The sequence below is a fragment of the Caloenas nicobarica genome, chromosome 7, assembly GCF_036013445.1.
Source record: "Caloenas nicobarica isolate bCalNic1 chromosome 7, bCalNic1.hap1, whole genome shotgun sequence".
NCBI lineage: Eukaryota > Metazoa > Chordata > Aves > Columbiformes > Columbidae > Caloenas > Caloenas nicobarica.
In genome coordinates this window covers 5,925,350-5,940,491 of record NC_088251.1, presented here as the reverse complement: position 1 = coordinate 5,940,491, position 15,142 = coordinate 5,925,350, and positions in this window count along the sequence as shown.

Sequence of the window (15,142 nt, the reverse complement as noted above, 5' to 3'; positions counted from 1 at the left end):
AGCTGCTATAATGCCATCTAGAAGCAGGATGAGATTTACTTCATTTCAAACCAGTTTTGTACCCACAGATTACAGGCTCTATGGAGGAATAAAACCAGGATATCTGTGATGTTTGGGGCACTGGAACAGGGCTCAGCTCCAATGCCTACAGGTAGGTCACTGCCTTTGCCTTTTGCACCTGGATTTCTCCTTGAGGGTTCTTGTTCCTGTGCCTTCTCAAGGATTAGTTGCCCAGAAATCGTTGTGCAAGCAGTTTGTGCAACAGATGCAAATACAAAAATCCGCACAGGATCAGTTAAGTCATACCAGAAATCTACTATGAATTTGAGAAAGCTTATCGCAATTTAGAGAAACAATTTGCCATTACATTGTTGACTTGTATTCGGTCATATTCAGACGTACAAATATCACACTCATAGAGTGATGAAACAAGAGATGGCAGAGGATACTACCATGCAAGACAACTCTCTCTATAAGAGCGACAAGGGTAAATCATATGCAAGGCAGAACCATGTATTGCAGCATATTTAGAAAGTCAGAAAAACATAGGGTACCCTCTATAAATTTGTGGATGATACTAAAAGAGGCAAATGACACTACATTGCAGATTGGGAGGTCAGAATGGAAATGCTGGGAAAAACCTTTTCAGTAGTGAAATAGTGCTGTACCACGGCAAAATTTCCTAGAAAGGTTGTGGAATCTCCCATCCATGGAGAGTTTTAAGACATGGCTTGACAAAGCCGTGGTTGACATCGTCTGTTCTTTGCAACGGTCCCATTTCTAGTGGAAAGTTGGAGGAGATGATCTCCAGGGATCCTTTCTAATCAGTATTTCTATGATCTTAACAGTAATAATAACTACTGCATAACTTTCAGTGCATTTCATTCCGTTGAATCCTTCTCCACAGAGTTGGTCTCTGCCAGACTTTTCATTACGCTGGCTGCTCCTGAGTTTTCTCTACCTCCTCCACCCCGTCAGACACTGTTTAGTTCACTATTTTTTTTTAATGGCTGTATGTTACTTAATTAGTAACATACTAATTAAAATTAGTATGCTAATATATAGCCATCCTTCAGAATTCATAATTGCACCTCCAGCTCTATTTCTGTCAGAGGTGCTATTCAATTACACTCATCTCTCTGATCACAGATTTAAATTTTGAGATTTTCATGTTTGTTTGGTTTTTTGTTTTAAGATCCACAGGTCTCAAAAGGTTCTAAGATGATATAGTTTGTTTCAGTTAGAATTTGTCCAGAAAAAAATGCCACTAAGGACATTGAAGGCTCTACCTTAGAAAGCAGCACAGATTATGCTCTCCAATAACGGTGCAAATTAATGTTTAAAATGTGGCTATCCTAGCAGGGGTATGCAGAAAGCTGCAAAACTGTGGGATACAGCTGGAATATCATGTGATGAACATGTTTATTGATCTCTTTTAAGGGAAAGGGAATCTCTTCGGTGGTGTTTCTTCGCTGAAACTGTTGACTAAAATAAGAGTGTGCTATCATTTTTTTCCTTTTTGCACCACAAAACAACAACAACAAAACCAAATCAAAACAAAAAAGAAGTATATTTTGTTTACTATTGTGGAAACAACAGTTTGAAGTAAGAGTCCCTCTAGGAGTCTTTAAATCAGGTGCAAGAAAAGCTTGCCGAAGTAGTCAGAGAATGTATTTCTTCAACTGCTGGCAGAAATGAAACAGAGCAAACCCATCAAAAGTTCTTCCACCTACTCCAGCTGAGGAAATAAACCACATTAGACCTCCCACGAAGGATCGAAGAGAATCCACTGACTTTCAAGAGCAGTACCTGCAGATAACTTGGGCACTAGAGTTCTGTAAATATAAAATGAAAAAAAATGGGCAAAACAGCTTTTAATTTGGAATCTACACATTAGCGTGTAGTGGTGTTTAATGAAACCATTAGTATGATGTAATGTTGACCTTATTTGTGATTTTCAATGTAGTCTCCCGATATGACTTCATGTTTTTCTAGTTTAATTGGTTTTGTCAACTTGAGAAGTTCATCTGGAGAACAGAAGACGTGAGTCTAAAGCAGGGGTGTCAAGATCATTTTCACCAGGGGCTGCATCAGCCTTGCCATTGCCTTCAAAAGGTCAAATGTAATTTTGGGACTGTATGAATGTAGGAGTAGTTATATTTCTACAGTCTTAAAATTACATTCGGCCCTCTGAAGGCAACCACGAAGCTGATGCAGCTCCTGGTGAAAATGAGTTTGACACCCCTGATCTAAAGGATTTGCCATATATTAAACAAACTGTGAGTCTGATAACCCAGCTCATTTTACATGTAAGGCACAGGATTAATGAAATTTTAGATGGGTCTGGAAAATTACATTTGCTAACCCCTCTGACCCCATGATGGAAAATCCATCATTGCCATTAAGTTTTAAAAATGTAACGTCTGGAGCTGGTACACTAAGAAATCAGAAATTATATTACCCCTATTAAAATGAAGTTTTAATGTCCTGAAACAATTAAAGCTCAAATAGTATATGCCTGTTAATGAACTTCATAAATATTTATAAGGTGCCATTAAGGTGTACAGTATAAAATGAGTAAGAAAAGACTTCAGCTGCCTTTTGTTTAATTTGAAAGTATTGTGGCATAACTTGGAGACTACCTATCTGTTGCATGCAATTCTGTACCCTTTTGCCATAGTAAATCAGAGGTAATTACATTAATGTCAGTGAAATTATACCAATGTCAAAACAGTAAATATGAAATATCTTACCGTTACACAACGGTTTTTTTGTCTCTACTCAGTCTGCACTTTGGCACCAGAATGGCTGGTATAGATACAAGGATACAACAGGAGTAGAGATACAGCAGATTGTACTGCCAAGTTTAAATCACTGCTCGTTCATGGATGGGCAGGAAGGTACTAGAATTTTCAATTTTTTATAGCTGTGGTGCAGTATTTAAGAGTCGCATAGAGAAATTTTCAGCAATGTCCATCTTCTATTCAAATGCCAAGAAACCCTTGTTCCACTTAAATCAGGGTCAGTGAAGTTAATGAAACTTTATTCATGTAAAACTGATATGCCTGAGGGAAGGGATATGGCACAGTGGTTTTAGCTCTGGTTATAGCTTTAGACCCTGTTAAATGGTTAAATGTCAAAAAGCCTCATCGTAATAACCCCCTCTCTGGCTGCAGCTGTGGAGCCGTAAATACTCAGATTGGATACCTGGGATATGTCTGGATAGTTGGGAAATGTTTCCTCGCTGTCAAACCAATGAACCCAATCATATTAGGTGTTTATGAGTATTTATGAGTATTTAGGCACTCCTACTTCTAGGAAGTTGTGGAAGTTGCTGATTAAAGTAACATCAAAAAATATGCTTGGAAACAAGTTAGCTAAGCTACAGGCTTACTGCACAAAAAGCAGAAGTTTTTAAAAAGCTACCCTTGTCCTGCTTGTTTCCCCTCGTCAACATATTGGCCTTTTCTTACAAGTTGTAATAAATTCCTTTCAAATCAATTCATTCCAACTCTTGAATTAAGGCTGGAAGATGGAAAACAATTGCAGTGTATGTGCTTGGGCAAGAGACTCATCTCCAGCCTTTGTCAACGTGATGGCCCATCTCAGTCCATTACCTTAAAGTATTTGTCCTCCCTTTGATATCTGTCTTGGGAACCTCTTGGCTGGCATCACACAGCCACATTTCCACATTCATGAGTTTTCATTGTACCTTCAAATATTATTGATATTCATTCAAAACCTATCTTATTATTTCTGCCTTAAAAAAAATCCCATTAGAAATAATACATCTTAGTTGCTTTGCCTTGTATATTTGAGTTTCCTTGCCACAGCTGCTGGATAGTAAGTGACTTAATAGATGAGTCTCTGTTTTTCTCTGTCAATAGCTCACTGCATCACTGCTGCTAAACAGCAGACCCCAGTGCATTAGTAATTGCTTCCCAGATGAAAGTGAAATGCTTATAGTAAGTGTTTGGAAACATGTAGCAGACGAGCATAAGCAGCACCCTTTCAGACAGCACTCTGGTGTTTTTCACAAATTACAAGTCCCCTTCTAGACTGATAACAGATGGAGTTTCCTGAGAAATATTTTTCCTTTTTGATTCTTTAGGCCTCGCTGTAGCTGCCTGAGTTTCATCTTTGGAACTGACACAATTTTAGAGATGCAAAAAATATTCCCTTACTGGAGGAAGCAGAGCAGATTTGCTGGTATGGGAGAGGTTACACTTTGTTTTAATTATGCAAGAGATCAATAATGAGGCAATTTTATTTGTTTAATCAAAGTTACTGTTTTGACTTCCCAGAGTATTTACACAAGGAGAAAAATAATTAAAACTCTACAAACGCTGAGATTTAAATCAGAGCTGACTGATCATGTTTAATTTAAATGTCTTAATGGCTGCATATTTGTATTTGGTTTGCGTTGCAAAGTTTTGGTAGCCGGGGGGCTGCAGGGGTTGCTTCTGTGAGAAGCTTCACCTGCCTCTGACAGAGCCAATGCCAGCAACTCCAAGACAGACGTGCCAATGGCCAAGCCAAGCCCATCAGCAAAGGTGGTAGCACCTCCCTCTGATAGCATATTTAAGAAGGGGAAAAAAGCCTGCACAAACAGCAACAGCAGCTGAAGAAAGGAGTGAGACTATGTGAGAGAAACAACTCTGTAGACACCAAGGTCGGTGAAGAAGGAGGGGGTGGAGGTGCTCCAGGAGCTGGAGGAGAGGTTCTCCTGCAGCCTGTGGGGCAGACCATGGTGACGGCTGGCTGTCCCCTTGCATGAAGGTCCACGGTGGAGCAGAGATTCACCTGCAGCTCATGGAGGTCCATAGTGGAGCAGATACCTACATGCAGCCCATGGCAGACCCAGTGCCAGAGCAGGTGGATGCCCAAAGTAGGCTGTGACCCTGCGGGAAGCTCCTGGCAGGACCTGTGAACCGATGGAGAGAGGAGCCGGGGGTGTGTGTGTGTGTGTGTGTTTTAAGATTTAGTTTTTATTTCTTATTACCCTACTCTGATTTGATTGGTAATAAATTAAATTAATTTTCCCCAAGTCAAGTCTGTTTTGCCCATGATAGTAAATGCTGAGTGATGTCCCTGTCCTTACCCCAACCCATGAGTTTTTTGCTGTATTTTCTCTCCCCTGTCCAGTTGAGGAAGGGAGTACGACAGCAGCTTTGCTGGGCACCTGGTATCCAGCCAGGGTCAACCCACCACAATTTTGAACAGAACACAGGTAGATTAGCTAATCCAGGCTTTCTTCACACAAAGAAAAAAATGTCAAAATCTTTACAACTTTGCTCCAAAAAAGCATATAAACTCAGACTAATTCAGGCAACTAACAATTCCGCTGAAGTCAGCAATATTACTTGCTTAAAGTTCTTTTTGCATTGAAAGGCTTGAAATATCAAGAGCTTAATCTTACAGTAAATTTTTTTGTACCAGAAGAAAAACATTTTGGTGGAACTTGTATATTTCCCTAGCCTCTGATTCACAGGGGACACAACAAAAGCCTTTTGCTTTTTCATCTGGCATAGTGGATTCAAATATCCCAAATCATTTCCCAGGCTATGTGGGAATTAATTCCATCCAGAGTAAAACAGGACATTATTTACACCACTGGGGATAATAAAATGTTTGGATGTATTTAAATCATAGTAAAGGAGGGTAATTTTTGGCATTAATTTTGGATTTCATTGAATAGAATTTGCTTCTTTCTTTGCTCCCCAGAATAAAAAAGTATCCAAACTTTAACAAGGGCTTTTCTGAAGGCATATGATAAACATCAAGTAGTTTTAGAGATAATTATAAGATAGGAATAACTACAAAGTATTTTGAATTGTGAAATTTTTCATCTCCTGTCTGTTTTGCCTAATCAACACCTTTGAGGAGGAAAAAAATGTTGAAGAACTCTGAAAACTCTTTAGTTTAAAGTCTCTTGCCTAAGGTCATCCTTTTCCTATAACAACTCAGTGAATGGAAAACCTGAATGAGGTTTGCAAAATTGTTGGCCTGTAAAAATACATTTAAAGTTTGATACTGTACCTAGTTTTCAATTCATCCTTAGATTCAACAGTTCCTCTTCAAAGATATCAGTACAGAACTGCTATTGAACAAGGCAGTCACTGAGTAGCTGTCTTGACATGGTGCATAAATATTTATGGCACCTCATCAAGCTGAGTTGTGATCTACCTGCTGCATTTTATGGCTAATTTTTAAATTCCTGACCAAACAAGATTTTTAATGGAGCTCTGACTTTTTTTTTTTTTGATAATCACTACCAAGCAGCAGCAGGAACGAGTCTAGTCTATGTAATGATTAGAGCTGTTATACCCTAACTCACGTCTCTTTTCTGACTGGACTATAAAGACAGATCATGGACTTCAATCATACTGAAGTATAGACAGAAAAATAGGTAAAGAATCACTGTTGGATATACAGAAGAAGGCAAGTATGAAAACCAATTTGCTTTTATAAGCTCTAAGCCATATCGTTGACTCCAGACCTCCCAAATAACAAGGTAATAAATCCATATGAAAACTGAACTTACTACAATTGTGCTGTCGTTCAGCTGGGCTCATTTTCTGTACTTCCAGGCAACTGCTGCTCTTACCTCCTTCTTCATGAAGATATTGTAGAAATATCGATTTACCAACATAGGAAAAAATCAGTCTTTTAAAATTTCTGTGTTTCCTGTGACTTCACAGCTGTCCATAAACATAGAAGGGGAAATAGCTCCAGATAATTTCTGTTGTCTATCAGCAAATGTTGACTATATTAACGAGATTAATTAGTCATTTAGAGGTTAAACAGATTAATTAGATGCTATCTTATTTTAATTTTCTGTATGCTAATGAATATTTTATATTACACTTTAATATACATTTATTATAATTATATGCATGCTCTTTCCTTGATGCATCTGTTTAAAATAATGTTAACAGCTCACATACTATGGGCAATATTTCATTAATTCAGTTCTCTATCATGTTAAGAATATCTTTTAATCAACTGCTTTTGCATGGAGTCCTTTTCTCCTCCTCCACCTGCTAAATCATATTCAGGCAAAATTCTTTCCAGACACCAAGAGGTTCTATCCACAGCCTTGCTTCAGTAAATTCACTTTTATTTAGAGACATCTGCATTCACTCAGTTCTGAATCCCTGACCGCAGGGGCTACTGCCCCTGTTTTCTCAAACAGGCTTTGTTAGATCTTTTTTTGAAGATGTCTCTCCTCTTCAAATCATTTAGTAGGTCTGACTTCAAGCTGCATTCAAGCACAGCAAATATTCAAGAATGTATTACTAGTTGAAAACATAGTCGAAGGTGTTAACCTCCCAATGAAGGAATAGGAACTGCACAGAGCTTACAGAATGTGACTAACCTCTGAAATATTGAGAGATGATCTTCTGAGAAACATGGGAAAAGAGTGGCTGTGAAGGGAGAGTTTAAAGGCTACTGTTCCATTTTCTCACTGATAGGACACAAATTACAGAGCTGTCAGTGCTTTTACATGGAGAGAATTCTAAAGCCTTCATCTATGATTTACTAAATCTTACCAAGTCAGCCCATTCTCAGCAATGCACAACACTCATCACCTGTGTCTTTCCATTGCATTTTCGTTATTACAGCATATTTACAAAATAGCTTAATTACTTGTTTGACAAACACACAAAACATTAAAGAGAATGCTAGCTGTCCTCCAAAATGTCAGTATATTCTTCCCCCGGAGTGCTGATGAATGAGTTTCATTATTCAGTGCAGCACTACGACAGAAGCACCTCCAGCACCTTGTCCTGGCATCAGCCACAACCAGATCTTGTGCTCTTTAATTTCACATGGAAGTAACTTATACTGACCTTCCTCTTGGCCACTCAAACTTGACTTCGGTAACAAGTTTTCAAAATTGTCACTGGACTGTTTTATTTTTTTTTCTTTTTTACTTTTTCTTCTTTTTTATTTTTTCTTCTTTTGTATTTTTTCTTCTTTTTTTTTTTCCTTTTTCCTTTCTCCTTTCTCCTTTCTCCTTTCTCCTTTTTCCTTTTTCTTTTTTACTGTTTAAACTAAAAGCAAGACATGATTTTTCAGTGTGTGAAATATTTCTACTGAAAACCGGTTTAATTAACATTTAATATTATGGAAAATTTTAGTTTTGACATAAAAAAAGCTCTGGTTTTGCTAGTAAGAAATCACACATCTTCCTACTTCATCTGCAAGTGCCTTTCAACATTTTCAATTGCGTTTTTTAATGATTATTGTAAAATATCTCTGATTTATCATAAAACACTGGTGAAGTTGCCAATATAAATCATGAAGAAGCTATATATCATATGCCACCTATTTCCAATAATGACACTGCTTTTTTCAGCTGTTAATAGATATTTCTACCTAAAGAAATTTTTGGGGGTCTAAAACATTTCGGGTTTAATGAACTCTTCCTGATTTCAAAACAAGGTCCAAAAGATTCATCATAAAATGCCTCAGGGCAAAGCTTTAAGCCAGTCTGCATAAGGAATGCTCTGTAGAAATCCCTGGAAATCCGTTGCACATACCCAATTAAAATAATATCATTAAACTTTAGGTTCCCTGAGAAGCTGTAGGTTTCTGGACATTTCTAACTCAAATTGTTGGTTTGGATTCTGGAAAAAAATGTAACTTTTATTCTGGGAACAGAATTTTCCCTAAAGATGGAAACCTCTACTTTTTGATCAGCTTAGCTCCAAATATTGAACTGATGCTCCAGTAGAATTCCTTTTTATTAGTTTAGAATAAATAACAAGAATAAACTAAGAGAGTAATGAGTCTTGCGCTTTTCCTGGCTGTGAAAACAGCAATACACTAGCACTAGAAACAGCCAGACATAGAAAAATTGTACTGTGAAAGATGACAAATTAAATCAGATGACTAACAGAAAAGGAAAAACAAAAACATGTTATTTTATCTTTTCTAACATGTATAATTGATTTGGTATTTTGTTCTATGCAATTGCAATTAATTAATTTGGAATTAAAAGCAACGTCATACCATATTATCGCACTGTAGTGCTCTTGGCATTCAATTCTAATATGTTAACATCAGGATAAAATTGTGAGCATAGATGTTGCCAAGAACAGGAGAGTAAGTGCAGTCTCCGGGGAAAAAAAAAAAAGAGATAAAGTACAGCCGCAGGCAAGAGCACTCAGGGGACTGAACAGGGTATTTGCATTATTTCTGTTTCTGTTGCTTCCATCCGAGTATTTTGCTCTTTGTCCTTAATCATGCTTTGCTTTTTCTTAATTGCTTTCCGTGATGAATATAAATTCAATCACGTCTCAACAGAGTCTTGCTGATCCAAAGCCAGAGATGTCTGTAAATGGGTATAAACTGTGCATCGCAAAGTAAAAGCTGAAAAGGCTGAGGTGACTCTTAAAGAGATGCAAATCACACTTGGATTAAACTGCACGTCTCAGAATTTTCAGAACAGGGAAGACATCCAAATTCGTATCTAGTTACAGAACTGGGATATTTTGCACATTTTGGGTACCCAAATTCCCCACTGGATTTTGAAATGTCACAGCATACTCAGGAGAGCTTGCTGTGAAAATTCCCTTTCCACAATCATTTTCAAATTTCAAAAGATATTTATGAGCCGGTGTGGCATGAAGTTTCACTTTGTGCTTGGTGAATAAATTAGCAGGAAATTAGAGAGGCTTCTACTGGTAACCAAACAGACGGGAAAATTATTTCTGAAGATTTCCAAACAGTTTAAAGCCAACAGCTAGAGAGCATTTCAACAGGGTGCCCGGGTCCTTTAAGGATGTGGAAAAGCAGATGATGAAACAAAGAGGTCCAGGTGATAGGAATCACTACTGGAGCTCGAGACTTGGCTAAAAGATTTAATAGGCCTCCAGTAGAAGAAGAGGAAAAGACCAGGGTGAAACCTTTTGAGAGTAAAAGGCACTACTTTTTTGTTATGAGCAATGTGGTAGCGTCTTTTTGGCTCTGATTGGGTTGGGTTTTCTCATTCATTTGCCTGGTGGGGTAAAAAAGGCATTTTGAAATATGTGCTTGATTTGCTGAGGCTCACTCACTCACAGAGACAAATGAGTAGATGGTGTAAGCAGCTAAATTATCAGTTACAGCACGTGGGCTCATTGCGTCTCTCATTATGTGTCATTGTCATGGGTAGAAGATCGTCACCAACACTTGGTTGAAGAGGTGGGAAGGGGTAAATAGGAGAGGAGGTGCCTGGCAGGGAGGGTGGAGAATGATGGGGTAGGAGACAGGGGAATGTAGCACTGGATCCTGTTGTGCTTAGGAAGGGCAGTAAGATCCTGCTCGAGCATGGGGAAGTCAGGTGAAGGAAGAGATGACACACTCAGATGTGTCAAATGAGAGCTGAGGATGGATGCCTGAGTTAGGGCGGTGTGTAGGGTTGATGTGAGGCTATCTGTAGGATGCAAACTACAGTAATTTTCTAGCATTTCTGTCCCAGATATGTGCAGCATCTGGGAAAGAAGGGTGATTGAATGATAAGGCTTGGAGGGATAACTGGTGGCATGAGAGTAAAGGATCAGAACATGGAGAAAAATTGCAGAAGTACTGAGAAGCTGGAGACAAGGGCTGATAAAAGCCCTGAGTCCTGGGGTTCCTGGATTCCCTGGGCAATGGCTGGGAGTGCTTAAGGGAGAGGTAAAAGCCAGCAATTTAAATGGGCTGCTGCCAATAGCTAACTGGTATAGATGATAGTTAAGGAAACATAATTGCTTTTAGTTTCTCTTTCTTACATGTTCATGACTGTGAACACTTAAGTATTTTTGTTTTTTCTCTGTGTAGTTTCCTCATTAATTAGTGTAAAGGGTCATTGGACCCTTTGCTTCTGTGGCATATTTGTTAAAACACCTCTTTGGGGTGTGAGAGAAGGTCTTCCTCTAACACATGTGAAAGTAACATCCTAACCACATTCTTTACCTTCCAGGAAAGTTCTCTCAGTGAGCTATTGGTAATCTTTGCAGAGGGCTTAATCTGCCATAGCTGTAGGGTTTTGTAAAATTAATTAAGTACTTGCTGGTTTGGAATGAAATAAAGATATCTGCAATTGAGTTTACAGCCTACGGGTTGGAGTGCTCTCAGGGCATGGCAGAGATTTGAGTCTGAGATGCATCTCAAAGATGCAGGGAATATTGAGTTAGATATGCTACGGAATAGGTTCAGCAGTAAAGATGGGGATATACCTAAGCCTCTCTTTAACCCACGATTTCATGTCAGAGAGTTTGAATCAGATCAGGTAGAGGGGAAAACATGAACCAAACTATACTACTCATTTGTTACTGAAGTAGTTGCAAAGACACAGGGTGTTTGAAAACCCTGTCAGATGCTACCTGTCCACTGCACTGCTATATGTGCATTAATTATCTGCTCCCAGCCATTAGCATTCAGGTTTGCTTGTGGAGCTGGATTTTGTACAAAGCCCGGAGTTAGTAGGCTAAGGAACTACTACCTTTTCAATAGGTGCTATTAATGTGCATTTCCTCACACCTTTTCCTGCCTAATATTACTAGATACACACACTGAAGCAGTGTCCAAGTTAAGCTAGTTTATCTGTTTCAGCAGTTTTCAAAAAATGTCAGATGAGACACTGATAAGATTCAAAACAGCCTCAGAACTGAAGGCATCTAAGAGCTATTTTAGAAAGCGGAGTTAGAAACATAATTACAAGAGAGACTAATGAAGGGTGCCTCCTCAATTTCCCTGTGGCCCTTGCTAAGAAATTAAATCAAGTTTGTACTGGATAAGCATGACTGAACTGTTAGAAATGGGGGAAAGGAAAGATTAAAGTGTTATCTTCTAAACAATAAATACATAATGAGCAGAAAATAAAAAAGAAAGCCATTATAATGATAAGCAAAGAGAAATTTAATGGACTGTATAAGACCCGGCACTTAAAAATGGTACTAGAATGAGTCAGTCAAGAGTTTATTTTGGAGGAATAACTCCTAAATTTTGGAACATGTGAGGAAATAGATTTCCCTGATAGTTCAAGAGTAGGAATGTTGAAACCATTTCTTGAGCTACCATCTGCCAAAAGGGGAAGATGAGATGTCTCTATGGATAGGTAGGAGTACCTGTCAAAATCAAAGTAAATCTTTCCATTGTTGTCATGAGGCTTTAGCTAAACAGGTCCACTTTGTTTTTGGGATTAATTTCATGTGAAATCTCAGCTCAGATTTCTGGAAGTCACAGAAGCCTAAAGCCAAATGTAGCTGGTGGAATAGCAATAATATGTTTTGCAGAACTGGGAGTGCAGCAGTGATTCAAAATGCTAAGCACCACCAACCTTCATGCTCCAGAACAGTCCTGCCTGCACAGGGACTGAAGAAGAGGTTCAGAGCTAAAAAGATAATACAGAAATTGTGCTCATAAAGAAAAAAGTACATGTTTTAATGAAGAAAAGAACAGAATCTGATTTTTGGAGCGTGGACAACTGGGGTGATCTCAATTAATTCTATTAGCTTACCACAGCTGCTGGGAATTATATCAAAGCATTTAACATGAGGGTGCAAACACCTTCTGAATCAGGTTATCTTTACTACCTTGTTGACTAAAAAGATCAGGATGTGAGCCAAAATGAAGGGGTGTAGCTGATGGTTTTACAGTTACTTGCTAGTCAATCTTTCTTGTATACGATCTGGTGGGACTTGACGTATTCTCTGCAAGTTCTGCTAAAAAATAAATTTTATTTCACAATAAAATGTTCATATTGCCTTGATCTTGCAAGATTTTTTCTGATTTTTTTAATTTACTCATTGAAAAAAAAAAAGTTCAAAATTTTGAAAATGCATTCATTTTCCCAACAGCAAAAGCTGAACAGCATACAGAAATTGTTTATATCCTGATGCATATTTTTCCTTGGTTTTGATGAGTAATTCATCACCTGTATCCCATGTATTCTTTCTGATGCCTAACCTTTTACGTTATAAACACAAGAATGGAAAACCGTAAGTAGTTAATTCTTCTGCTTCTGAAATGTGAAGTTGCGTTAAAATGTTTTCTATAAAAAATATGAAGTAGCATACAGATGTTTGAGCAGAGGAATGGAATGCAAGTCTTGCAGACCTTTTTTAAGCATCATTTCAGGTCCCAAGACCTTGTTTTCCTGCAAGCTCAATCTCTCTCACTTTCTGTTCTGTTTTGTTTGGCTAAATCAATTTACCCCCCTAATACAATGATTGTCAGCACTAAGGCTACTTCTGTTTCTCAAATAAAATGAGAAATCAGCAATCAGTTTGTGGAACTTTTCCAAATATGCCTATAGGGCCCTTTTTAAAAGAGTATGAATCTTTGGCGAACAACATTTCGTTGCATTAGTTAATGCTACAGACACTTGCTACACAGAATCAGAGAGAAGAAATGTCATCATTATAGCAGATATATCTATTTGTATATACTTTTTTTTTAAAAAAAAATTTTTTTTAAGACTGGGTCCCTATTCATATTATGGGTTGCTGGAACTCCCCAGACTTCCAACTACTAAAACCATTTTCCTGTTACATCCTTTGCTTAATTTAGTAGTCTAAGAATAATTATCTTTTTCCTACACAGCTTTTGCAACCCTCTTATCACGGCATTGCTACAACTCTCTTTTATTCTCCTTCATGGCCAATTTTTTTTTTTTCCCCGAAACCTTAAAGTTTTCTCTTTCTGGCTACTGCCCAGTTCCTGTGTTGGAATATGTTCTCTGTCTTCAGTAGCAAACCACGAATATTATCATTTATCACAAGTTACAGAAGCAAAGCTCTTAATGAAAGACACTTGGGCATGTACGTGAAGGTTACCTAGCACATTATGACAGATGACCCTCCATAGATTCCATAGCTCACCTATTTCACCGATTTCACATTGTGATAAGCCTGCCCAGCATATAAAGATGTGAATAATTTCACCCACTCCATTACAGTTAATATCTCTCTGAGATGTGTCTGTTGGGGAAAAATGATACAATTATGAACTTTCTGAAACAATCAATCTTTGTACCAGCTTTTCCTGTGAAGTTAACTCCCTAGTTATTTATTATTTTTGATTAAGTCTGCTCTCTGAAAGTAGGAGTCAGCAGATCTACATGAGGAAAGAACAGTCAGCTGCATTTGCAGATAGAGCCCAAACACCCTGTAGAATCTAATGCAATCTGCATTGATTGAGATAAATGGTATATGTTATTGTGTTTACTTACAGAAAAACACGGAATTAGTCTAGTACTTTGGGAGTTCTTTGCATTGATTATCATGTTCTTCTGATGTTCATACAGCCTTTCATAACCACAAGAATATGATAATAAATGAAAGTACAATTGTATTGGTTTTACTGGTTCAGCTGGAGAAGGAAGGATGATACTCTTTCCGGGATGAAAAGAGAAAATGTAGCATTTCTGCCGTAAAAAGCAATTACACTAGGCATCTAGTCACTGTAGCTAACATTCGTCTAGTGCTCCATAACTAACTCATTAAGAACTTACAAGTTAAGACTAAAAATCTTAGAGTCAACCGAGAAGGGAAGGCAGATGAAAGAAATAGCTGCAGCAATACACACATATGAAAATAGTGTGCTCGTAATTAGAAACCTCACCTCTGGAATGATATCTGAATCTGATCACAAAGGATGGACAGATTCATTTGGACAAGAAGTAAAGGCACAGACATGGAAATAATGGAATAAATGGAATAAATGGGCAGTAGAGAAATATTACCTAGATGTACTTTAAAATGAGGGGAATTTTCTCAGGACAGCAGCTTGTATGACCTTGTTCTGCATGGATGTATTCCAGTTACGTTCTGCCAGTCACTGGCTGTCAGCAGAACCTTTGAGGAAAATTAAGCAAAAATGTGAGGAACTTCTGTCACAGATTTTTTGGCTGCGACTTGAATTGAAGCAAGGACTTAGCATGACACCCCCTGAATTTACAAGCTAGTCCTCTGTTTTTTCTCATTAGCCTAACAAAATGCTATAGAACATAAACTGAAAGCTAAAATATCATTCAGCCCATATGCCTAATTTTTACACTGAAGATTTATGTGTGAGGTTAACTACATAATTATCCTGTTTAAGGGTATTGCTGGGTTTCCGAATGAAGACTGATAGCATAGATGAACAAGTAAAGGTCATTCTTCGATGC